Consider the following 25,375-nt stretch of genomic DNA (forward strand, 5'->3'; position numbering starts at 1 on the left):
TGCAAAAATTTTTTTTTAATTTTTTAAAAAAAGATTTTTTTTTTTTAAACTTTACAAAAGGCAATGGCCCTCTCTCCCAAGAGTTCGTGGGGAACATAGTCATAATTATCTTCCTTTGAAGGCGGACTGGGAAATAGGCACTGGGACTTTGAATTAGAAGGAACATAATTTTCTTCGAAGGGATGTAAGAAAGGTCTTTGGGGACTGTGAGGTTTGAACTGGACTTTGCAAGTGCGTAGGATTATCAATAGGTGAAACAAGGATAAAAAGGAAGTTTCAGGTCAGGGAAATGCTTGGAATAAGGGCTCCGGTATGAGAGATTGCATTGCAGGGGGAGCCCTGGAAGCAGGGCTGGGCCAGCATGACTGGACCGTGTGTGCGCATGCCTGCCCGTGCCGGCCTATGGGAACAAAAGAGGATCCTTGGGGAGCTCCCGTCGTGGTGCAGTGGTTAACGAATCCGACTAGGAACCATGAGGTTGCGGGTTCGGTCCCTGCCCTTGCTCAGTGGGTTAAGGATCCGACGTTGCCCTGAGCTGGGGTGTAGGTTGCAGTCGCGGCTTGGATCTGGCATTGCTGTGGCTCATGGCGTAGGCCGGCAGCTACACCTCCGATTCAACCCCTAGCCTGGGAACCTCCATATGCCGTGGCAGCGATCCAGGAAATGGCAAAAAGACGAAAAAAAAAAAAAAAAAAAAAGAGGATCCCTGTGTGCGCATGCCTGCCCGTGTCGGCCTATGGGAACAAAAGAGGGTCCCTGTGTGCGCATGCCTGCCCGTGTCGGCCTATAGGAACAAAAGAGGGTTCCTGTGTGCGCATGCCTGCCCGCGCCAGCCTATGGGAACAAAAGAGGGTCCCTGTGTGCGCATGCCTGCCCGCGCCGGCCTATAGGAACGAAAGAGGTAGCTACTGTAATGAGGTCAGGAAGCATAGGCCAGGGCAACGCCATACGAGCTAAAAGATGAGTGACTTTATTCTGGAGGACATGGCAGGGCTGGTCAGCCAAGTTTCTGAGTTGAATGACCTGATCAGGACTTGAAGAAGATTTGAAATGTCCCCAGGAAGTGCTGCTGAGTTGCAGATGTGGTGACAACCCTCATCAGACCCAGAGGACGATCTGGGCCGTGGTGAGCCTGAAGTCAGTTTCTGGTTCCAGGGTGGGTCGGCACACCATAGGACAGATGGTCAGGATCAGTTTGGCCCCTACTCTTTTCTGGGCAATAATAATGTAACGGACATTTCATCAGCAGCAAGGCATGCTGGGTGAATGATTGCTGTGTGATATTAAAGTTTTTATAAAAGGAGTTCCCATCGTGGCTCAGTGGGTTAAAAACCTGACATAGTCTCCGTGAGTATGCTGGTTTGATCCCTGGCCTCGCTCCGTGAGTTAAGGATCCCGCATTGCCTGCAAACCGTGATGTGGATCACCGACTTGGATGGGATCCCACGTTACTGTGGCTGTGGTGTAGGCTGGCAGCTGCAGCTCCGATTCAGCCTGGGAACTTCCATATGCCACAGGTAAGGCCCTAAAAAATAAAAAGTAAAAATGAAACTTTTTAGGAACCACTAGCCTCAGACCGATGGGCTCCATTTTCACGGTGTATAAAGCCCACGGAAGACAGTCCATTCTGACTCAGTTGGGGGTGTAAAGACTGGTGTTGGGGGGACTCCAGTCTTCAAACATAGACACAGAAGTTCAAGTGTGAACTACAGACCCGCTTATCTGGGTGATCTTTGGCAAATCGTATAACCTTCATTAGTTGGTTGGATTGGTTTGCTAAGGCTGCCATGACAAAGTACTACCAAGTAGACTTAAACCATTGAAATGTATTGTTTTACGGTTTGGGAGGCTGGAAGTTCAGAATCCAGGTGTCAGCAGAGTTGGTTCCTTTAGAGGGCTGTGAGGGGAGAATCCATCTCTGGCCTCTTTTCATGGTCACATGGTCCTGTCCCCATATGCCTGTCCCTGGGTCCAAATTTCCCTCGCTCCTAAGGACACCAGTTTATTGGACTAAGCCCCAACCCAGTGGTCTGATTTTAACTCAGTTTCCTCTTTAAAGACTTTCTCTAGGAGTTCCCATGTGGCTCAGTGGAAATGAACCTGACTAGTATCCATGAGGACGTGGGTTCAATCCTTGGCCTCACTCAGTAGGTTAAGGATCTGGCATTGCCATGAGCTGTGGCATAGTTTGCAGACATGGCTTGGATCTCATGTTGCTGTGGCTGTGACATAGGCCAGCCACTGCAGCTCTGATTTGACCCCTTGCCTAGGCACTTCCATGTGCCGCAGGTGTGGCCCTAAAAAGATAAACAACAACAAAAAAGACTTTCTCTAAATACGATTGCATTGAGGGTTAGGACTTCAACATGTGAACTTCGAGGGGACACAATACATAACACTCAATTCTTTCTTTGTGAGATGTCACTGGTAGTATTACCTATCTGTTACAGGTTATGAGAAACGAGTCACTCCAGCTTATTAATTCCCTTTCGGTGGTACTGAGCACATAGTAAGTGCTTAGTAAATAATAGCTATGACATGAATGCACAAAGAAATATAGCGTGTTCTCTGACCCTGCCCATGGGTCTTGATCGCTCATGCCTTGCTTTCAAAGCCAAGTCGAACTGATTGATGTGTAGGTGAACCATCCAAATGCCATTGCAGTCCACTACGAGGGTTGTCCCAGCGGCTTTTATGTCGCCTTTCACAGCTTTGAGTGTATATATTCTTCACGGAGCAACGTTGCCTACCATAAGATGAAAAAAAAGGAAGCAAGCAGTACTTTCAGATTTTTCTCTTGGAAAGTATAAACCTCACTGCACTTTTAAAGACAGACTGACAACAGTCTGATTAATGGTCTTGTACCACCAAGGCCAACCGGCGTTGCAGGGCTGTGGCCCATGCTGCCTTCGCATCCCCCCTGCTGGCTGGGGGAGCCAGGACAGCCCTGGGAAACAGACTGTGTTGATCTGCCAATGCCGAGTCAGCAGCAAGCGTGCAAGGATGGTTATTTGTGGGAGGCACGAAAGAGTGGCTATTATTTTAAAAGAAATTCTCATAGAAAGAATGCTGGGTTTGAAATAAATACAGGGGCTCATGGAAGCTGAATAAAACTGTCATGTAAGTCAAATCTTGAGCACTAGACCGTGTCCGTCCGCAACTCAGGAAAACAGCTGTCACAAGTTCTGTGCTTTCAGTTCTTTCAGGATTCACATGACAGTCATTGGAGTTTAAAAATGCTTTAGGGAGTTCCCGTTGTGGCTCAGCATTTCGCGAACCTGACTAGGATCCATGAGGATGTGGTTCGATCCCTGGCCTCGCTCCGTGGGTCAAGGATCCGGCATTGCTGTGAACTGTGGTGTAGGTTGCAGACGCAGCTTGGATCTTACATTGCTGTGGCTGCGGCCAGCAAGCTGTAGCTCCAATTCAGCCCCCAGCCTGGGGACTTCCATATGCCACGGATGCAGCCCTAAAAAGCAACAAATAAAATAAATTAAAAATGCTTCTAAGATAATAGCTCATTAATAGCTAAGATAATGCCTGCTTTGTAATTTTTGAAATGTAGTTGGGTTAGGCATGGTGCACCACTGGTTCTAATGACATAAGCTGAACATACCCGTTCTGTTGCTTTTTTGTTTTTTTTTTTTTTTTTTGCACTTTAACATCTCCAAAATTGATGAGGATCTTCAAATTGATGCGATAAGAAAGCATGTGTCAAAGTCCAATAGAGAGCACTTTTTGTTTTTTCTCAGACATAAATACTGCTAGCCTAAAAATCCTTGGTGACAGATTGAAAGGAATATGGTAGCGATTGTAAACCTCTTTGAGTGTCTTTGGGGAATAGAAACATGCCTTGTCTCTCCTTATATTTCTTCTTCTAGACTTATATGGTGGTGTAAATAAGAACATTCGTAAGGTGCAAATGTAAAAAAAGAAAGTGGACACAGATTAGTGATCAAAACAATATAACAGTGCAAATTAGCAATGAGAATTCAGACTCAAAAATAGTGGAATAGCTCTGCTCAGTTATACAATAAAAAATGTGAGATTGTAAAAGAGTAGCCCTGTGTGACATGTGCATATGTTGCATGAGTGAGAATTTGTATCTTTAGCGCCATGACGCCTACGTAGCCTGGGAACCAGAAATGAGAAGGAAGCTGAGGTCATACAAGCAGGAAGTGGCAGATATAAGAAGCTTGAGCAGCAGAGACCATTGGCGAGGATCAAAGCAGGATCAGCCCCCAGCCTTTTACTATCCACATATCCTGTCCCCAACTAGACATGTGGCTTCATGTCCACATTTCAGCTTCACAAAGGGAATCATGCATTTACAATTCCTTCTACATTGGGCGTCCGATTAGTGCTTAATAAACTCCTTCTTTCTTAAGAAAAACAATAGTTTATTCCTATTTTGATATCTATTTCATGCTGGTGGAAAAGGGGGAAAAAAAAGAAAGGTAGAAAAACTTACATCCCGCAATGCCAGGAAAAGCCTTCCAGCAGAATGCGGGCTTCTAGTGTCATGGAAGGCCAAAAGAAAATTGTAACTTGTTAAGACAAATTGAGGACAGATCACTCTTGTAAATACAGCTGCCTCCTTTAGGCAAGCAACTCTTGTTGCTTCTTAAACCTGAGTAACCCTGTGATGCACCGGACTAGGCTGAAGTGTCCAGTAGCGCACTAACAATGTTAGACAGATGTGAAATCTATCTAAGATCAAGAAGGTGGAGGGAGTTCCTGCTGTGCCACAGCAGAAACGAATCCGACCAGTATCCATGACGACCAGGGTTCGATCCCTGGCCTCGCTGGGTGGGTTAAGGATCTGGCATTGCTTCACGCTGCAGTGTAGTTCACAGATGCGGCTCATCTCTGGCACTGCTGTGGCTGTGGCGCAGGGAGGCAGCTGCAGCTCCGATTCAACCCCTCGCCCAGGAACGTCCATAAGCCACCAGTGCGGGCGTGAAAAGAGAGAAAAAGGAAAGAGGCAACAAGCATATTTTAAAACAGAGTATTAAGAAGATTCACTGCATGACCCAGGGGAAGCCACATGTTGTATGTTTCTTTCTCCACCTATGAAAAATAGAAGTAATAACAGTCGTTTAAGAAGGCATCTTAAAGACACCCTCAGAATTCAATATCACTGAAGAAGAAATATTTTTAAAGGAAACAGCGTGAGTGTGCTTATTGCCAGTTCACCCCACTTTTCACATCCCCCCCCCTTTCTCATGTGCACTGGGTGCTTCCTTTTCAGCTCCATGCTGCGTTACTTCCACACACACGGAAGATCATCAGGTATTTCCTGGGAATATCAACTGCCAAGCACTCTCCTAGGCTCTAGGGGTGTGACGAAGAAAGCAGACCCTGTCACTGCGATCGTGAAGCTTAAACCAGTTACCAGGGCAGCAGCCTGATTTCCCCATCCAGCTCTTGCGTGAATTTTTTCCAAGGGGCATTTCTCCTTGAGTTTGTAAAGCAGACAAGAATGTGGCCCCAGCCGTTCACAAGGGAAATCCTCGTAAGATGGCATTTCCAACTGAGAAGGGCACCTCTCTCATCTCCGCCTTGAGTGCTCTCTTAGGATCCTGGAAGTGTCCTAGCCATGCGGTAATGGATGTGAAATTGCCTTGTCCCCGTGGACATCAGTAGCAGTCCCCATTGCTACCCCCGCATTATGGTCAGTCGCTCTGGATCCCCAGCACTGTCTTGTCAAGATCGAAAGAGTCCAACGGCATCATTATCCTTGGGTCTAGAACCCTTTCTGACGCTTTCTTCCGGAAATGGTCAATATCAACAGCCTTAAAGAGACTGAGATGGAAGAAAGACAACATGGACACAAGGAAAGCTTGTATAAAGCGGAAGCACGGGGAGGACATAGGTTTAAGTTAAACATGCAGTGTGAGGTCTTGACTCAGTAGCCATCGCTTGAGTGATGCACATTCTTGTGATAAGTTTACATCCTCTGAGTTCCATGCATCGTCTTGAGAAATGTGATTTGCGATGAGGAAGAAGGGCAAGGACAAGTGGTCTGTTATTTTGTATGTCATTACAGACTTGGGGTAGAACCACAAACCAGAAACTGCAGAGCCAGACAAGGTCACGACCCATCAGCATTACTGCTATCAGTCATGGTCATTAACTAGACTTTCTCTTGCCTACCGTCACAAGCGCCACTAAACCAGAGTTTGCCTGACAAATGCAGTGTGTTCCGTTTTCCTTTTTGTGCCCTTGTCTGATTTTATTATCCGCTTCCTAAGCTAGGGCCCTGGGCAGCCCTCTAGCTGAAATGTGGTTAAAAGGCTCAGGACCCCTTTTGCTTTGAACAAAAGACTGTTTTTTTTTTTTCCCTCACCTTGGAGGGGGTCCCACAAAGAGAGCTTTGGGTGGCGTCTTTCCAGCAACTCAATATTCCTTCAAAAGACTTCTTAGCCCACAGAAAGGGCAGAGGGTTAATGGTAGGTTGCTAGAAAAGGAGATCAGTTGAAACATAAGTAACTGAAAGAATAGGTGGAGTATTGTGAAGAGCCCCGTGTACGGGCTACTGATCAGGCTCAGCAGACGCATGTGAATGGAGTCCACAAACAGGGAAGGGAGAAGGAAAAAAGAAAAGAAGGAGAGAAGACGAAGAAGAGGAAGAAGGAAGGGAAGAAATCGGTTAGTCCTCGCCTCCTACATCTAACAACCCAGAAGAGGAGAGAGACATCAATTGGGTGACAGTCCTCTAGTGCAAAGCTAGAGCTCTGTGATAAGAGCTCTCCATACTGATATGAGCACCTTTAGCAGGAGGAGCCCAACCCCTTCTGAGCATTCAGAGAGGTGTCCCCAAGGAAGTGATGCTGGAGCTGATAGAGGATATCAGCTTTAACCGGAGGAATATGGAGGGAGAGAGACGCAGGCAGACGACCAGGATGTGCAAAGGCCCTGTGGCTGGATGCATCACACAGTCCACCTGAAAAGTGAAAGAAGAGCAGGACTATTGGAGCCCAGAGGACCAGGGAATGACTGGAAGAGAGGATTCTGCAGAGGGCCTTGATCACACAGGGCAGGGTCAGATGGTGAAGGCTTTGGTCTTTATCCTAAGGAAACTAAGGAAATGAGAAGGGCCCGAAGGGTTTTACAGCATTAGACAGAGAATTTTTTTTTTTTTCAAAGATGCCTGTGACATCAGTATGGAGAATGAATTTTGGAGGGTAAAGGGGGATGCAGGAAACCGGTTAGGACAGGAGCTATAGCAGCTGTCCAGGCTGGACAAGACTGTAATTTAGACTAAGGTGGTGGAGATGGAGAGGGCAGATTGACAATGGGAGGGGGGACTGGAGAAGAGAAAAAGAGAGAAAGAGAGATTTCAAACTCATTCGGTTTAGACCAGTGATGCTCAGCTGGCAGCCAGGGGTGCTCCCTCAATGAACACTGGGCAGTATCTATGGATGGTGTGGGTTACTGTACCTGGAGTAGAAGTGCTACTGGCATTCGGGGGTGTAGCATTCAGGGTTATTGCTACAATGCACATCCTACAATGCACAGAAGGGCAGGACAGCAAAAGTTTAGCCCCGAATGTCACCGATACCAAAGCTTAGAAACCCTAGCCTAGATCCACCTGGACTCTTCCTTGTCCCACTGAAAACAGCCAGATCCCCACCCTCATGCCACCCTGAAGATAACTGAGTCATGGAGGGAACATTATCCATAGAAAGCAGCCGAAAGGCCCAAGTGGTGGCTGTTCAGCATCCACGAAGCTCCCAGCTTGGGCAAAGGACACTCCTTGCTCTAGGTGTGGGCAGTCTGCACCATCGTCCCTCTTATCTTCCTCTTCCTGATGCCAGGCTTCCGTCCCAAAGTCTATGAGAACTGGGAACACTTGTCCTGCCCTTTGCATCCAAAGGCTTGTCTCCTTGGCTCCCCATCCAGTGTGTGTAGCCTTGTTTCTGCTGCCCCAGTAGGTGGCCAAGGAATGGCTGTTATCTTCAGGCTTAGGGAACATTCAGGAAATAAACAAGTGATTGTTAAAGTGCAGAGGCCAGGGAGAAACTCACTCATCAGTACTACGTGGCATCATTATGTCAATATATTACATCTAAGAAACAACAGCTCACCTTTCCTATTATTGTAATCAAACAGTTCATCTTGGGAGTTCCCGCTGGGGCTCAGAGGAAACGAATCCCACCAGTACCCATGAGGACGTGGGTTCCATCCCCGGCCTCGTTCAGTGGGTTAAGGATCTGGCGTTGCCGTGAGCTGTAGTATAGGTTGCAGACGAAACTCGGATCTGGTGTTGCTGTGGCTGTGGTGTAGGCTGGCGGCTGCAGCTCTGATGCAACCCCTAGCCTGGGAACCTCCATATACCACAGATTCAGCCCTAAAAAGCAAAACAAGACCCAAAAAAAACAAACAAAACAAAATTAAAAAAACCCAGGTCCCCAGGTCATCTGTCTTCATTGGTTCCAGGGCTCTTGGCAATACTTTCCACTACCCCTTGGAATCAAGCTGAAGACCAGACCCCACCCCTGGTCCCTTTACACTCTTCTCTTTTGTCCCTACTTTCTCTTTCCATTCACCCTATTTCACCTTTTCCTGATGGCTCCCAGGAAAGTTGACTCTCAACCAGAGGTAGACTTAGTTAAGCCTCCTCCAGAAAGTTAACTCTTAACCAGCTCTAGGGTTAGGGTTAGGGTGAGTTGAGTCATGGCCCCAAGGCAGTAAACCTTCCTTAAAACTATTAAGAATATTTCGTAATATTTCTTTCTTAATATTTCTTAATATTGTTCCTCTTTTGCAGACTTTCTTCCTCCTTCTCAGAGCGAGGATTGCCTGGTTCCCTGGTTTTAAGATAGAGCACCGCCACCTCGGCGTCTTAAAGAACATGGCACCCATGATCTCACACGACCGTCCAACAGTTGGAGGAGGGAGCAGGCAAAAGTGCTTAAGTGACTGTCAGAACAGGGACAGTACAAAAGAAATACAATAACTAGGTCCTACCAGCGAATACAAATTTTCTGCCTGTTCATGCCAACCTCATCCCAGAATCGTGGCCTGCATCGTAGAAACCAAAACCATCTGATAGTCAGTCACATGTCAGGCAGGAGCGCGTGTCTTTTCCGAAGCCCCCCCTGCCCTTACGTGATCATCGTTCCACTGTTTCTGAAAGTGTGCAACATTACCTTTGGAAGGACAGTGGTCACGCTGGAAGATTTATTGAGGAGTCTTCCACGGAAACAGCTACGAGAGAAAAAAAGCCTTTGATTTTGGACTGATGGATTTTTCTACTCCGAGGTAATGGGTCAAAGATGGACTTTCCTCCAAGAAATCTCATTGAAACATTTGATTTTCTTCCCTTTCAGACTCTGAAGGAGACAGTGATTCATGTTTACCTTGCTTTTATGGTTATGATGGATCGCTGAGTTCCGCCAACATTCAAGACAGATGCACAGAGCTCTAGGAAGCCTGTTTTTGTTTATATATGATTTCCAAATATTAACCCAGACAGAAAAAAAAAATGCATGCGGTATGTGTTTATAGCAAATGTCATTTCCACGTGTCCCATGCACAGCTTCAGGAAAGGAGGAAATAAATCTGAATATGGACTAGCCCGGGGCTCATCCCGTGAATAGGCTGCGGCCTGCATGGAGTGATTTCAAAGTCACTGAAAAATACCTCTCTATCCTCAACTTGCTCTCCAACAGTATTTAGCCATACCCAAGGTGCTTGTTCTTTTATTTTGTTTTGTTTGTTTTGCTTTTTAGGGCCATACCTGCTGCATGTGGAAGTTCCCAGGCTAGGGTTGAATCAGAGCTGCAGTTGCCAGCCACAGCCACAGCAGTGTGGGATCCGAGCCACTTCTGCAACCTATACCACAATTCATGGCAATGCCAGATCCTTAACCCAGTGAGCAACGCCAGGGATCAAACCCACATTCTCATGGATACTACTCAGGTTCGTAACCTGCTGAGCCACAATGGGAACTTCCCATATTGCTCACTTTTTCATGTTGAAGATTTGTTAAAAGGCAAATGCTAATGCGTAAATGAAAACATTTAGCCGTCATAGGTATTAATGTATTATATGTGTTAATAACAGTATTATTGTATTATATGTATTAACAACAGTATTATTTGGGATTCTTTAGAGAAAACACCACACACGCACACACACACACATATGGGAAGGGTTAAGTAATTAATTCATGTAATTGCAGAAGTCGGCAAGTCTGAAATTTGCAGGGCAGGCCAGCAGGCTGGAAATTCTGGCAGGAGTCGATGTTACCGTCTTTTAAGTCCAAGGGTGATCAGGAGGCAGAATTCCTTCCTCCTTGAAAATATCTCAGTCTTTCCTCTTAAGGCTCTTTGACTGACTGGGTGAGGCCCACCCCCGTTACAGAGAGTCATCGGCTTTTTACTTCAAGTCTACTACTTTAAATGCTAATCATATCTGAAAAAGACCTTCACAGCAACATCTAGATGAATGTTTGATGCAACAAGTTGGGTGCCATACCTTAGCCAAACTGACACCATCTTAGCCATCACAAGCACCTTGACTTGAATTAGCCCGCCATATTTATTTGCTGGCTACCTGAGAGGTCGCTCCTTGGAAAAGGCTAGTTTTGACAAAGCATAAAAGAGGAGAAGGGAGAAAAGAACAAGAGAGGAATACCTGACAGGAGGGGGTGTGCGTCAAACATTGCAGAGGGGAGTCCAAGGCCAGGACCAAGACAGTGAGGACACAGGGTACCAAGGACTTGGCCATAGGGAAGGGGAAGCCAGGCTTTGGAAAGGAAGTCTTCGCAGAAGTTGGAGGATGAGGAGGAGTAATCTGACATAAATTAGTCAAGAGCTTTAGAAAGCTCATCTCTAGAGGCTCTTGCGCCACTCTTGAGTGAGTGCTTGGTTGGACATGGGTCGCCATCTAGAATTAATATAAGAAATAGCAAGAAGAGGACGATTTATTGATTGGCACTCGCCATATGCCAGCCACTATTCTAATTTCTTTCATTTTTTTTTTTTAATGCCCACACCCATAGCATATGGAAGTTCCCGGGCAAGGAACTAAATCCAAGCCAGAGCTTCCACCTACACTGCAGCTGCGGCAATGGCACATCCTTTAATCAGCGACACTGGGCTGGGAAGTGAACCCACACCTCTGCAGCGAATTCAGCCACTGTAATCGGATCCTTAATCCACTGCACCATAAGGAGAACTCCTCTAATTTCTTTATATATGAATTCACTTATTCTCCCTGACAATGAAATGAGCACAGTTCTATTGTTGCCTGCATTTTACAAATAAGAAAACTGAGACCTAGAGGGGCTAAGCCTTTTGCCCAGAGTCACATAAGTGGAAAATCAGCAGAGCTGAGATTTGAACCTCTGCAGTCCATCATCAGAGCTCATACTCCTTCTCTTGCCTCCAGAACTGCTGTTGAAGAGGTTGTCCAGTAAGCGGCTTTGTGTTCCTTGTGTTAGGACATGGACATATACAATGTGTTCTTTTTAGTACCAGGAAATGATTGTATCTCCCAAGGAACTGGTTTACTTAGATGTCCTAGATAATCTCATCCATTTGGTTTTCTCCTTCGGCATAGTTTGTAATTTTCTTTTTCCATTTCAGTGCCCTCAGTTCACGAATGCTTACTTTTTAAATTTCCCCAAACCCAGGAAGAAGGGATATAAGCCCTAAACAGTTTGTAGCATTTTATACATTATTTTGTTCTGAACATAATCCAATAACTATGGACATTGAGGAATTTCTTATTTCTGAAGAAGTCCTATTATCCTAGAAAACAGAGCTTTCAAAGTGATTTCTCAGACAGGAAGAGCTGAGGCTCAAATAAGCCAGTGTTTCAAGAACGCACATTCCAAGATTAAGTGGGCAAAGACTGGAATAATCCACTGGAAATTTCAGGCTTGGAAAGAACGGCCTTTGGAGGAGCCAAATTTCCCACATCCGACCTCTAGAGGTCCAACTAGAGACTACAAAACAGCCTGCAGGGTTCTTGAAGAAGAGTAATTCAGGAAAGGTAGAACATTAGACGTCTAGAGCCCAGAACAATTCCAGGGGCAAGGGGAGGTGTAGGGGGAGGGTAGGTGAAGATCCAAGTCTACAATTACCTGCAGTGACCTTGGCAAAGCAACAACTCTACTCACAGGGTTGGTCCCTGGTTTCACTTCAGATAATGCTCCTGTGTCTGTTGCCTCTTCTGCCCTAGTTTCTCTCATTGACCAAGCCTGCTCTCTGCTCTCCACTCCCTGGCCTTGCCCTGCATAGAGCCCAGCCTCCATGTATCTATAGAGCTCAGCCTCCACGTCCCGTCAGGGGCCTCTTTCTGACACCAAGCCTTCACTCCACTTCCACTTCTAACCCCTGTTTCCCTGTGGTTGCCAACATCCTGCCTTATCTCAGTTCCAGCCCACAGTGACTCAGCCCAGTGACACCACAGTTAAACACTGCCTTTATCCCAGCCCTTCACGATGGAATGGCTGCACCCACACTGTCTGTGGTACAGAGCAGAAGCCCATGGACACACACCAGGTATGTATCTGGTACTCCGTGGTCTGAGCTTTCAGGATCATCATACTGAGGCTGTATGGTTCCAGGTCCAGAAAGGTCCCTGGTTCCTTTCTACCAGTACCCAAGTCAAGTGCAGTGGGACACAGCAGTGCCCAGCCAGAGGGGAAGTGCTCATGGAGCTTGAATAGACATCTCCTTCCTCCATACAGAGTCGGCCTTCATCTGAGCCAGCTAACTGGGCAGAGCTGCCACTGGGCTACATCCTTCATGTGCTCTGAACCAGCAACCGCAGGAAAAACCTGGTCAAAAACACCAAAGGCCATGGTTATGAGACAATCTGGAAAGTCTAGAGGATTTCATTGAGGTGTACCTCACAAACCACACGCATATCCTAGGCAGTAAAAGTCCAATCACGTGGTGAAAATTGCAATACCCTGAAGGATACTTGGGAGACAGGAGTCTCAGCAGCTTCCAGTGCCCACTGGTGACCAACAATCTCATGGATTGGTTGACAGTCCCTTCCAGGCTTCAGTCAGTCCCCTTTTCCTTCATAGTCCTTGGGATCTTGTGTCCAGGAATAATGCCATGGCTTGCACATCCTTTGGCGTCAACTCCATGCTTGGATGCTGAGCCCTCCTTCAGGACTGCAGGACCCACCTGCACCAGAACCATCCAATTGGAAGCATCTTTCCAATGGTCTCTCAGAGATGCTATGATTAATAGAAAGCATCTGGCCTTTGAGGACTTCCTGCACCATCCTCGGGGTCATGCTATCAACCTCATCCTAGGCTAACCTGGGCCTTCTCCCTGTGCTCTCCTCCAGAGAACATGATATTTATGTACTTGAGAAAAAAATGTACACTAATGGCATTTATATGGAGCCTGAGCCACCCTGGCTAAAAGCTTTTCATGGATAGAAAATTTGGTAATGAGGCAGACTCTGTTCAAGTGAATCATCTCCTTGCAAGTGGTGGAAGACCCAATCCAAATGAGCTTAAACAAAACTGGGATTCACTGACCCACATAACAAAAAAGTCCAGTGTTAGAGCTTGATGGCTTCAGGTTCGGTGGGATCCAGGGCCCAAACAATGCCACTGGGATTTGATTTTTCTTTTCCCCTTGGTTTCACAACTTTGTCTTCCTTTATGTTGACTTTAGATGCAGGGTACAGACAGTATTAAAATGTTGACGGCAGCTTCAGACCTCACAGCTTTTGGGGGTTTTGGTCCAACCAGAATATTGAGTCCACTTTCTCAACCACTCAAAGAATCATTTTGAAATTCATTGCTTTGGCTTTAATTGATCTAGTTTAGGTCAAGTTTAAGTCATCCCTGAACCTGAGTGTCATGTGGAGAAAGAGTGTATATATGTATATCAGGTAAGATTCTAGTGTGTGTCAGTTAAAACTCTTGCTGAAAAGAAGAAAACCAATTTATACTGACTTAAAGAAAATACGAAATATCTGTTTAGAGATGTGGAGAACCAGACGCTCAAATGAAGTCCTTAGGATCCCTTTCTCTCTAAACTCTGTTTTCATTGGTGTTAACACCGTTGGCAGGCACAGTCTTCCCCAGAAGCAGAAAAAAAAAGGCCACAAGCAGCACCAAACCCATATCACAGCAGCTTAGCCTTCTGGAAAAAAAGAACGTATCTCTTTCCTGATATCTCCAGCCTAAGTCCCAGGGAAAGCCCTCATTGGCCAAGATTGGGTCACATGTCCACTTGTTAACCAATTATCATGGCCAAGTCTAAGAAATACTGTGACTGGCCTGGCCCGAGGCATTTTAGCTTATGATTAAAAGCATGACGCTCCAACACCAGATGGTTTGATTTCAAATTGCATTTCCTCTGTACATTGGTTTTATGCTCTTTGAATCATTTTCTTTCTTTGTAAAACGGAGATAACAGTTTGACCTCATAAGAACATTGCAAAATCAAAAGAGCTCACGGGGTAAAGTGCTTAGAATTAATCTGGGGCATCCTACGCACTAAAGAAATTAGATGTTTGGCTTATCGCTCTAACAGTGCTAAAGATGATGCTTAGCCCTTCCCCGGATGAGGAGTGTGGTTAGTCACACAAAAACAGCAATGTTCTGGGAGTAAGAGGTGATTCTTAAAGGAGAGGGTTCTATTATCAGAAGATGGGTACAAAATATGGATCAAACCGAAATAACAGAAGCCATAGCATGTGCGCCAACAACTGACATTCATGTGTGGACGTGGGGTATGGGTACAAGTGTGTGTGAGTGACATGTATTGGAGTATGGAGAGAGGGCTTGGAGAAAAAGTGCTCCTTGTAATTCTTTCTTTCTTTTTTTCCCCCAGCTAATCCTGCCAATGTAATCTCCTGACCCGTCTAAGGAGGAGATGGAGGGAAGTTCTGAGTTTGTCGAGCTGAGACCTGATTCAGCGTAAGTGCTTCCATCATGGTCCCCGAGCATCCCTGCTCTGACGTTGAAGGGATGCAGCAATATACTGGTGACTCAAAGAAAGCTAATGGTTTCCATTGGAGGTCTAGCTCATGCCAGGAGAAAATCTGAACAATGATGAAGAAGCTTTTGCCTGTATTTAACAAGGAGGTTTTTTAATTCTCCTAGAACTTGTGAATTCACCCCATAAAATTTACTGAGTACATATTGTGTACCCAAGCACCCTCTTAAGGCCCAGAGCTGAAGTACAGAAGAAAAAAAAAAAAAGAAATTAGGAGTGAGGATGATAATGTCTAGGGTTAGAGGCATGCTAAGAAAGAGCCAGAAAACTGTTTGTTTTAAGCAAAAGTGTTATCCTTTTGAGATTATTTCCTATATTTATCTTCCAAGAGCAGAGTCCACATTAGCTAGACCATAAATCCAACTGAGTTCTGAGAAATAATCCATTCTCAGACTTTGCCTGAGGTGGGGTTTGCATGGCTGTATGTTTTTCTTGGTTTCATTTGCATGAGAGAGAGAGAGAGGAAAAAAAAAAGAATAGAAAAAAGCTTAGCAAGCACAGCTGGAAGACTTTAGTTTCAACAGGCTATTAAAATTACTTTTCAACTCCAAGGGTAGATTTTGAGTTTTCATGAGCACATCTTGCATAAAAAGGTAGCCCCGTCATTTTCTTCTAAATTTAGATCATTTGGGAGATTTTTCAGTCTGTCTTTCCTTTTGTCAATCATCAAAAATACTTCCATCCGGAGTTCCCGTCGTGGCGCAGTGGTTAACGAATCCGACTAGGAACCAAGAGGTTGTGGGTTCAGTCCCTGCCCTTGCTCAGTGGATTAACGATCCGGCGTTGCCATGAGCTGTGGTGTAGGTCGCAGACGCGGCTCGGATCCCGCGTTGCTGTGGCTCTGGCGTAGGCCGGTGGCTACAGCTCCGATTCGACCCCTAGCCTGGGAACCTCCATATGCCGCGGGAGCGGCCCAAGAAATAGCAACAACAACAACAACAACAACAAAAAGACAAAAAAAAAAAAAAAATACTTCCACCCAATCTTGAGTAAAGGGGAAGGAAGGTAAGGGTTTTTGTCCCCCCCGCCCCCCAGGCCTTCAAGAAAAAGTATTGAATCTATCGCTTTAGACATGATTCTTTAGATTGGACACAGTAAAGCGAGGCTACACATAAATGCTAACCACTTGTAAGTCTTTTTTTTTTTTTTTTTTTTGATTTGTATTCCTGATCCAGTAAATGATTTAAATCATTTTCCACTTCCCCATTCACCATCAGTTTTTCTTTGCTCTAAGAACGTTGTTTTGTCACAGGATGTCATAAAACATTTGAAGCGGCTTGATGAAACCGTAGCGTTATCCCGGACTGGATGGGACATTATGATGGAAAACGCTGGCCTGACCCCTCGCGTGTCTGACTTAGGGGGCAACGAGTGCCTTCTGAAGTACAAGAGTCATCATCCATGTGGAAGTGAAAGCTGGTGTTTCATTAGGAGATGGCCTTGCAAATACCTTGCTTGCCAAGTGCACAAAATTGGCTAGAAAGCAAAACGGGGTTGCGACACACCATGTTTAGAGAAATTGTTGAAGTGTAGCAAATTTCCCCCATTCTAAAATCATAATAATTTGCAGAGCGGAAATTGTGGTCTAAGAGGAATCTATTTGGAAAAAAAAAAAAAAAAAAGCTGGGCATTAAAAATAACTCCTAATCACTCCCTGTCAAGTCTTATGGAGCCAAGTTTGGACCCAATAAAACTTGGTACACCATTCTAATGAGATCCAGATGCTCAATCCAATACGTGAGACCATAGAGATCAAGAGAAAGCCTTTGCTCAGCTGGATCCCACATCAATGACAGTGTGAACTTTTGGCTGTTCAAAACTTCCGGGGGGCGGGAGGGAATGTCACAGGCCATGTATTGTCACAGGCCATGTATTCTAGACAACAATAACAACGACCACTTCAGATGGGCTTATTTGTTGTCCAAGTGCCTGCCGAGTTGTATTCCGTATGCCTGTACAGATGCGAACAACATCCAACATCGTCCTGTCTCTTGGTTATCATGTAGTGGACTTGCCAAGGGTACAACAATAGGAAAAATTTGCATCTGACGACTCTGCTAACGACATGCAGCTTGACCTCATTTTATAGACTTGATTTGCTTTCAATTATTTTCGCAAAATAAAGTTCTTTGCCTTACATTCCTAGTAATTGCACGAGTCAATTTGACGCATTTCTCTCTCTCCAAACAACATGGTACATTTAGAAGCGGACTGATCTTGGAGGCAGATGGAGGTGAAGTACGACCCCCCCAAGGGCTTTGAGAACTAGACCATTTATTAACCACCTATCTTTCGGCACAAGATGCTTCTCTTTCACAGTGATGAAACGTCATTTTGCATAGGTTGCTGAAGGTTAAAATGAGATCATGAGATCACACACGCAAAGTATCTGATAATTCTCTGTGCATGATTGCTGCTCGATAAGATATTATTTCTCGGAGTTCCCATTGTGGTGCAGTGGAAATGAATCCAATTTGTATCCATCAGGATTCGAGTTCAATCCCTGGCCTCACTCAGTGGGTTAAGGATCCAGCATTGCTGTGAGCTGTGGTGCAGGTCACAGACTTGGCTCGAATCCCACATTGCTGTATCTGTCATGGAGGCCAGCAGCTGTAGCTCCGATTCAACCCTTAGCCTGGAAACTTCCATATGCTGAGGGTGTGGCCCTAAAAAGCAAAAAACAACAAAACAAAAAAACCCCCACATTATTTCTCTTCTAATTATTTGTTGGTTCTAATGTGTCTATTGCCCACAAATTAAACAGATTCATATGTGTGTTTGGTTCGCAAGTACCCACTTGTCTCCCAAGGGTCAGACCGTCCTGATCCCAAGACCAGATGACAACACATGTGAATACACCTACCATTATCATTGCTTTAACCACTAGTGTTATCCATTCATTTTTTCCATGAACCCCTGTCAAGCATCTATTCCCTGCAGCCACGTGATGGGGATACTAAGATGAAGGAGACCCAGGGCCAGCACTCAAAAGCCTGATTACCTTGTGAAGGAGGTGGTATAATTGTAATTACTGTGGTGTAACTGTCAGGGGGTGGAGGGTATCTGCACACCAAGGTAGGAGAGAAGAGAATCTGGGCTCCCCAACAGCAATGGAGGGAAAGAGGAAGTCCAAGGATGTTTCAGCTGAGTCTACACCCAGCAGAAGTGTTGGCCAAGCAAGAAGAGGATACAGGATAGAGGGTTCCAGGTAAAAGAAGAAATTGCCTCTTTTTTTTTGGTAGCACAAAACCCATCACACTTAGCATCTATGATCTTGTACTTCAATTCATCATAGATACAGATGGAAAAACCATTTGAGCATCTCTAGCGGCCAGCGTGGACTGCTAAAAGGATGTAAAGACAGAATGAATGCCTTCAGGAAGCTCGGACTCTAAAAGAGTGAGACACACGTATGGCAAATAACCATGTAAGGCTGGAAATTGACACCTACTGCTGGAACTACCCAAGCTACCCAGGACTGATAGGCAGACTTGGCCTCGCCTACCCGGTTGGAGCAGGTCAACCAGCTGTCCCAGCGGAGTTGGTCTCACAAACACAGTCTGCCAGGGTTGATGAGTGCTGTGCAGTGATTGAACTTATTTTACAGAATGCATGATTTCCCAGGACTAAAGGAGTTGAGTACCAAAGTATTAGAGCCTAAACTTTCCAAGTTTAGCCTCAGAGACAAAGTTGGAAGAGATGCAAAAGTACTATTCCTGCTCAAAAGGGACATTTTCAAATGGAGCATGAAAGTGAGTGAATCGCATGTCATCTTATATTTTGAAATAATAGACAAGTTGCAAAAATGGTTAAGCAATTAAACAGTGGGGAAGAAAGGAGCTGACCTAAGTGTCTTTGGAAAACAGTGTTTTGACTGGATCCTTTAAGGCTAAATATATATAAAAAAGGAAACTGCACACAAAGAACATGGTGGAAGATAGTATGAGGAAAAGAATGTGTGTATACACACACACACACGTATATATATATATATATATATATATATGTATATAAATGTATATATATGTATGCTGTACAACAGAAATTGACACAGCACTGTAAGCCAACTATACTCTAACAAAGATAAAATTAAGAAAGAACTGCACACAAATACCATAACATTAAAAAAAAAAAAAAAAGAACTGCACACAAATGCTCCTTACAGGGATATGGGTTCACAATTCTGAAACTAGTTTCTGTGCAGAATAGGCTGGAACAAATAAGTAGACATTTTATAATACAACTCTAGGAAAAAAAAAAAAAACCTTGCTGTTGACAACTAAGCCTTTATTGAGAAACTGAATGTATTTTCAAATTCTAATACTTATATAGACTAAAATATGAGTTCACTTAAAAGATTAATGCGTAAATGATACTAATAAAACACGGTCTTGAGAAATATAGTTTGATGAGGATCTGAGTAAAAGATTAATTTCTTAAGGACAACGTTTTTTGAGGGTTTTGTTTTTAAAAGATTTTTGTTTTCTTCCATTATAGTTAGTTTACATTGTTCTGTCAATTTCTACTTACAGCAAAGTGATCCAGGCATGCATACATACATACATACACATATATATATATATATCTTCTTTTTTTCACATTATCCTTCGTCATATTCCATCACAAGTGACTAGGTATAGTTCTCTAAGAACAGTTCTTTCACCGCTCATGAGAAATGATCCATACTTTATGTCAAGAAGTCCCACCTTTCTTGGTTTGCTCCTGGAAGTCCCAGATTCTTTAGACTTGGAGGAATGGATCATGAAGGAACTCATGCTGGGTCCAATATATGAAGGGGGAAGAACTACACCTGAGGAGGAAGGCTCCCCTGGATCCACTGGCCTGGATGACCCTGAGATGGAGGTCAAGGTAGCGCAGGCGGCTTGAGTGGAGGGGAGGGGACAGCGCTGCTTTAAATCCTGGGCCCCCTCCTGCAGATGGGATGACTGGGGCTTGGCCCTTGGCCTCCAGCCAGGTCGGAGAAGCTTCTTGTGGTGTGATGAGTCCCGTGACCTCTTCTAGGGACTCAAGCATTTTTAGCATCTCCACCATCGCCTGGTCTTAGTCTAAGCATTTAGATCACTCCTGCAGTTCTTTAACCAAGGACGTTAATTTTTCCATCAACAGCAAGTTGGTCCTTCTCACCTTTCCACAAGTATTTGTAGGGCGGGTTATATTTAAAGACTCTTTCTCGGAGTTCCCATCATGACTCAGCGGAAAGGAATCTGACTAGCATCCAGGAGGACACAGGTTTGATCCCTGGCCTCACGCAGTGGGTTAAGGATCCGGCATTTCCGTGAGCTGCAGTGTAGGTCCCAGATGTGGCTCAGATCCAGCGTTGCTGTGGCTTTAGCATAGGCCAGCAACTACAGCTCCTATTGGACCCCTAGCCTGGAAACTTCCATATGTGGCACACTGCCCTAAAAAGACAAAATAATAACAATAATAATACTAATAATAATAATAAAGACTCTTCCTCTAGACCTGGCATTCTCTAAAAAGGATTCGGTCCCTGCATACTCCTATTTAGCTGCCCTAAGCTTGTCAGTAAGTTGGTATTTCTTCTTGATCCACGCAGCCAGTGTTTCTTAGAGCTGCTTTGCACGTCTTAGGTAAAGTTGGGATCTTAACAGACTGAACAAGTCTGAATGTAAATGGAGACCCATCAGTAAGGCGATGACAAGTGGATGCACCCCTATCTCCCACTGAATGGCTGTGGAAAGTGAGTCGTGGACTCAGGTCTAAGCCTCACCAGGCAGCAGCCTCACCATCATCTCACCCAGTCTTGGAAGGATCAGCCCAAAGCTGAGCCCCACAGAGGATCACAGCCCCTCATCGCACTGACCCACCACAGGGTTCTGCCCAGTAACCGTGGATATACCACTCACGATACCCCAACATCCCAGCCAGAACCCAACCACCAACTGGTGGCCCAGTTAGTGATATGATCAGTAGAGCCGGGACAGTTGCAAATAAAATATACTTATCTTCAAAAAATAAAAAATAAAATAGGTAGAGAATTCCCTGGTGGCCCAGCAGGTTAAAGGTCCTCTGTGGTTTGGGTTCCATCCCTGGCTGGGGAACTTCCACATGCCTCATGCATGGCCAATACATACGTACATACATACATATATACATAAAATGCATAAATGCATAAATAAATAAAATTGGTTAATATACTGTAGATATGAGAGACAGGTTTCTCAAAATTGGAGAAACAACTTCTAAATAAGAAAAGTGGAGAGGTAAGAAAGAAGCCTGTGGTAATAGATTGAAGTTGGAGAAATCAGTATGAACTGCTTATTTACTTTTATTATTATTATTTTTGCTTTTTTAGGGCCGCACTTGTGGCACATGGAAGTTCCCAGGCTAGGGGTTGAATCAGAGCTGTAGCTGCTGGCCTGCACCACAGCCACAGCAACATGGGATCCGAGCTGAGTCTGTGGCCTACGTCACAGCTCATGGGAATGTGGATCCTTAACCCAGTGAGCAAGGCCAGGGATTGAATCCGCAACCTCATGGATCCTAGTTGGGTTTGTAAACCACTGAGCCACAAAGGGAACTCATGAATTGATATTTAAAATACATATAAACAGATACATAGATAGATATATAAAGAAATATATATATATAAATATGTGTATATGCATGAATTCGTATATATACACACATCTCTAGTTCTGTCTGCTCTGAGAGACTAGAAGCAGTGATAACCTCAGTAGCAATGAGTCCTCCTAGGGTCCAGATCCTGGCTTCTAAATATTAGTCTCCAAAAAAAGGAACTGGGGCACCCGTTGGAAAAGTGGTCAATTCCAGGGCTGGGGGAGGAAAAATACAAGATGAGCAGTACTAGAAAAAGGAAAGAAAAAGAAAGAAAGGAGGAAAGAAAGGAAGAAAAAGAAAGAAAAGAAAGAAAGAAAGAAAGAAAGAAAGAAAGAAAGAAAGAAAGAAAGAAAGAAAGAAAGAAAGAAAAAGACAGAAAGAAAGAAGGAAAGGAAGGAAGGAAGAAAAAAGAATGAAAGAAAGAGAGACAGAAAGGAAGGAAGAAAGATAGATCAAGGTATATTGAAAGGGTGCATAAGCCTAATGGCCAACTCTGAAACAATGTGAGCATCAGAATAAAGAAAAATAGCCCTGGGTCATAACCCGAAGGATAAAGTACATATCTTTGAGTATGCACTAATGTAAGTAAAAGCCAGAGAGGGGACAAACTAGAAAAATATGAATATCATCTGTAGTTTATAGTGTTGAACCAGTGTTCATTTCTTATACTGATCATTTGACAATTCTTAGCTGGGATGTTAACATTATGGAAAGCTGAAGAAAGGGTGTTTGGAGACCCTGTTCTATTTGCAACTCTTCTGTGAGTTTAAAATTAAGAAATACAATTCAAAAAGATACACACACTCCTATGTTCATTGCAGCACTATTCACAATGGCCAAGGCATGGAAACAACCTAAATGTCCATCAACAGATGGAAGGATTAAGATGCGATACACATATACACAGTGGAATACTACTTGGCCATAAAAAAGGAATGAAATAATGCCATTTGCCGCAATGGGAATGTAACTAGAGATTCTCATACTACGTGAAGTATGTCAGGAAAAGAAAGACAAACACTGTATGAAAGTATCTACATGTGGAATATAAAGTATGGTGCAAATGAACCTACCTACAAAGCAGAAACAGACTCATAGAGGACAGACTTGTGATTGCCAAGAGGGAGGAGGAAGGGACTGGGATGGACTGAGAGTTTGGGGTTGGTAGATGCAAACTGTTACATTTAGAATGCATAAGCAATGCGTTCCTATTGTATGGCACAGGGAACGATATACAATCTCTTGGAATAGATTATGATGGAAGCATGTGGAAGCTGTTTTTGCCCTGCTTCCAGAAGAAGAATGTGAGGAGGAGTGAGAAGCAATTCTTTCCCTAATTTTGCTGTGGCTGAGCAGAAGATGTTTGTATTATGGTCTTTGAGGCAAACAGAAAGAGTCAGGCTGAAAACTCAATTTTCATGCGTTATTAAAATGTTAAATCTTAGCACTTTGAAGCACCTTATACAATGCTCATACCCTCAAATTGTTCTCAGATATTTATGTGAATAAATGTGTATTTTATTCATGGGCCTTTCACATGCTCTGCTAATAGTTTTTGGAACCATTTGCTGAAGCAGCTAAACCTAGACAGCTCATTCCCACCACCAGAGATGCTTTTAAAAAATACTGCTATCTGGAGTTCCCGCTGTGGTGCAGTGGGATTGGCGGTGTCTCTGTAGTGGCAGGACTCAGGTTCGATCCCTGGCTGGGCACAGTGGGTTAAAGGATCCAGAGATGCTGCAGCTGTGGTGTAGGTCCCAGCTGTCACTTGGATCTGATCCCTGGCCTGGGAACTCCATATGCTGTGGGGCAGCCAGAAAAGAAAAAAAAAAATACCCCATATCAGTACTTGCCTCCCCAAATCTGATTTAATTATTCTTTTTTTTCTTTTATGTCTTTTGTCTTTTGGGGACCGCACCCATGGCATATGGAGGTTCCCAGGCTAGGGGTCCAATGGGAGCTGTAGCTGCCAGCCTATGCCACAGCCACAGACACAGTAGATCCGAGGTGTATCTGTGACCTACACCACAGCTCACGGCAACACCGGATCCTTAACCTCCCCCTGCGCCCCAGCGGGAACTGCCTGATTTAATTCTTCTGATACAGTCCCAGACATTAGTATATTTAAGCTCCCCAAGTAATTACCATATGAAACCAGGAAAGAAAACCACTGCGCTCCAGAACTAAAATGGGCTTGCTAACATGGGAGCCCAGACTGTGTTTTGCTGAAGTGATGGGTGTGAAGCAGCCACGCCACGCTGAAATATGCCTGCACTTCTTACATGCAAGTGACATCCACACTTTAATTCGATGTTTCCCATCAAGGCCTAAGCAACGCCGTGTTTTTCATTCCCTGTCCAAATGTTTTATTCTAGAAGCATCGCTATTCTCTGGCTTGTCATTCCCCACCCCAACCCCACATCTTTCTCTTTGTTCTGTTGCTGAACCAGGACAAATGCCCCCCAGCAGCACCCTCTCTGTCCCGCTGCAGCCACCTTCAGGCATCCCCATTTGTCATTTTCCTGGCTCTGCTGTTTTCTTTCATCCTTCTGTCATATATCCTCACCCCTCATAGTCCGTTGCTATTTCTAAACACAAATAATAGAAAGACTCAGTGTGGAAAAGAATTCAAGTCATGTACTGATGCCACCAAAGAAACTGCCTCTCAGATCTCCACCTGCAGGGAGCATAACACACCTGTGGGCCCAGTGCTGTGCTCTGAAATCCACCATCCTATGGACAGGTGCTCCCTCTGGGTGCTCCCAGCCAGTGGCTGAGCATGGATGCTAAATCAGACCTGCCTGGGGAGCCTGGAGCTGCTCTTCCTGGAGACTTGGGCTCTGAGTTTCCTTTTGTGTGTGTGTGTGTTTTTGTCTTTTCTAGGGCTGCACCTGCAGCATATGGAGATTCCTAAGCTAGGGGTCTAATCGGAGCTATAGCCGCTGGCCTACACCACAGCCATGGCAACTGGGGATCCGAACCACATCTGTGACCCATACCACAGCTCACAGCAATGCCGGATCCTTAACCCACTGAGCAAGGCCAGGGATCGAACCTGCAACCTCATGGTTCCTAGTCAGATTCGTTGACCACTGAGCCATGATGGGAACTCCTAGGGCTCCTTACTGACCTTTGCCAAACTTACCCAGACCTGCCTCACCCGCCCATTATCTACCCTGTTTCTCCTTCCCAGAGGGCAGACCCACTCAAGCAGTGCTGGCTCTCCAAGCCCTTCCCAGCTCCTCTCCATTTCCGTCCCGTTTGTTTCCCCAGATAGAATCCCAACTTGCTTGCCATCTGCTTCTTGGCAGAACCAAACTAGCATACTGTACTATTGGAGAAAATGGGAAGAATAACAGAATTTAATCTATAAAATGTCTACTCCTGGGAGTTCCCGTTGTGGCTCAGCTGGTTAAGAAACTGACTAGTATCCATGAGGGTGCAGGTTCGATCCCTGGCCTCTCTCAGTGGGTGAAGGATCCAGCATTGCTATGAGCTGCGATGTAGATTGCAGATACAGCTCGGATCTGGCGTGGCTGTGGCTGTGCTGTAGGGCTAGCAGCTGTAGCTCTGATTCAACTCCATATGCCGTGGGTGCAGCCCTGAAAAGACAGACAAAAACCAAATAAATACATACATAAAATAAAAATTGCCGATGCCCCTCTGGAGGTTCTAATGCAGTTGGTCTGGGGCGAGCCTGGGCATTTACATTTAAAAATCTCCCCAGACAATCTTAATGTGCAATAAGTTTTGAGAGCGTGGTGCGATCAGTATGCATAGGATAG

The 25,375-nt window shown here is 44.8% G+C and overlaps 1 long non-coding RNA gene across 1 annotated transcript; it reads left to right on the plus strand.

Moving 5' to 3' along the window:
- LOC102167865 lies at positions 929 to 17,189 on the plus strand. Its single transcript, XR_001304351.2, has 4 exons — positions 929 to 1,517; positions 8,774 to 9,695; positions 14,823 to 14,908; positions 16,240 to 17,189. It is a non-coding gene; the product is annotated as an uncharacterized LOC102167865 (long non-coding RNA).

The sequence above is a fragment of the Sus scrofa genome, chromosome 11 (genome assembly GCF_000003025.6).
Source record: "Sus scrofa isolate TJ Tabasco breed Duroc chromosome 11, Sscrofa11.1, whole genome shotgun sequence".
Taxonomy (NCBI): domain Eukaryota; kingdom Metazoa; phylum Chordata; class Mammalia; order Artiodactyla; family Suidae; genus Sus; species Sus scrofa.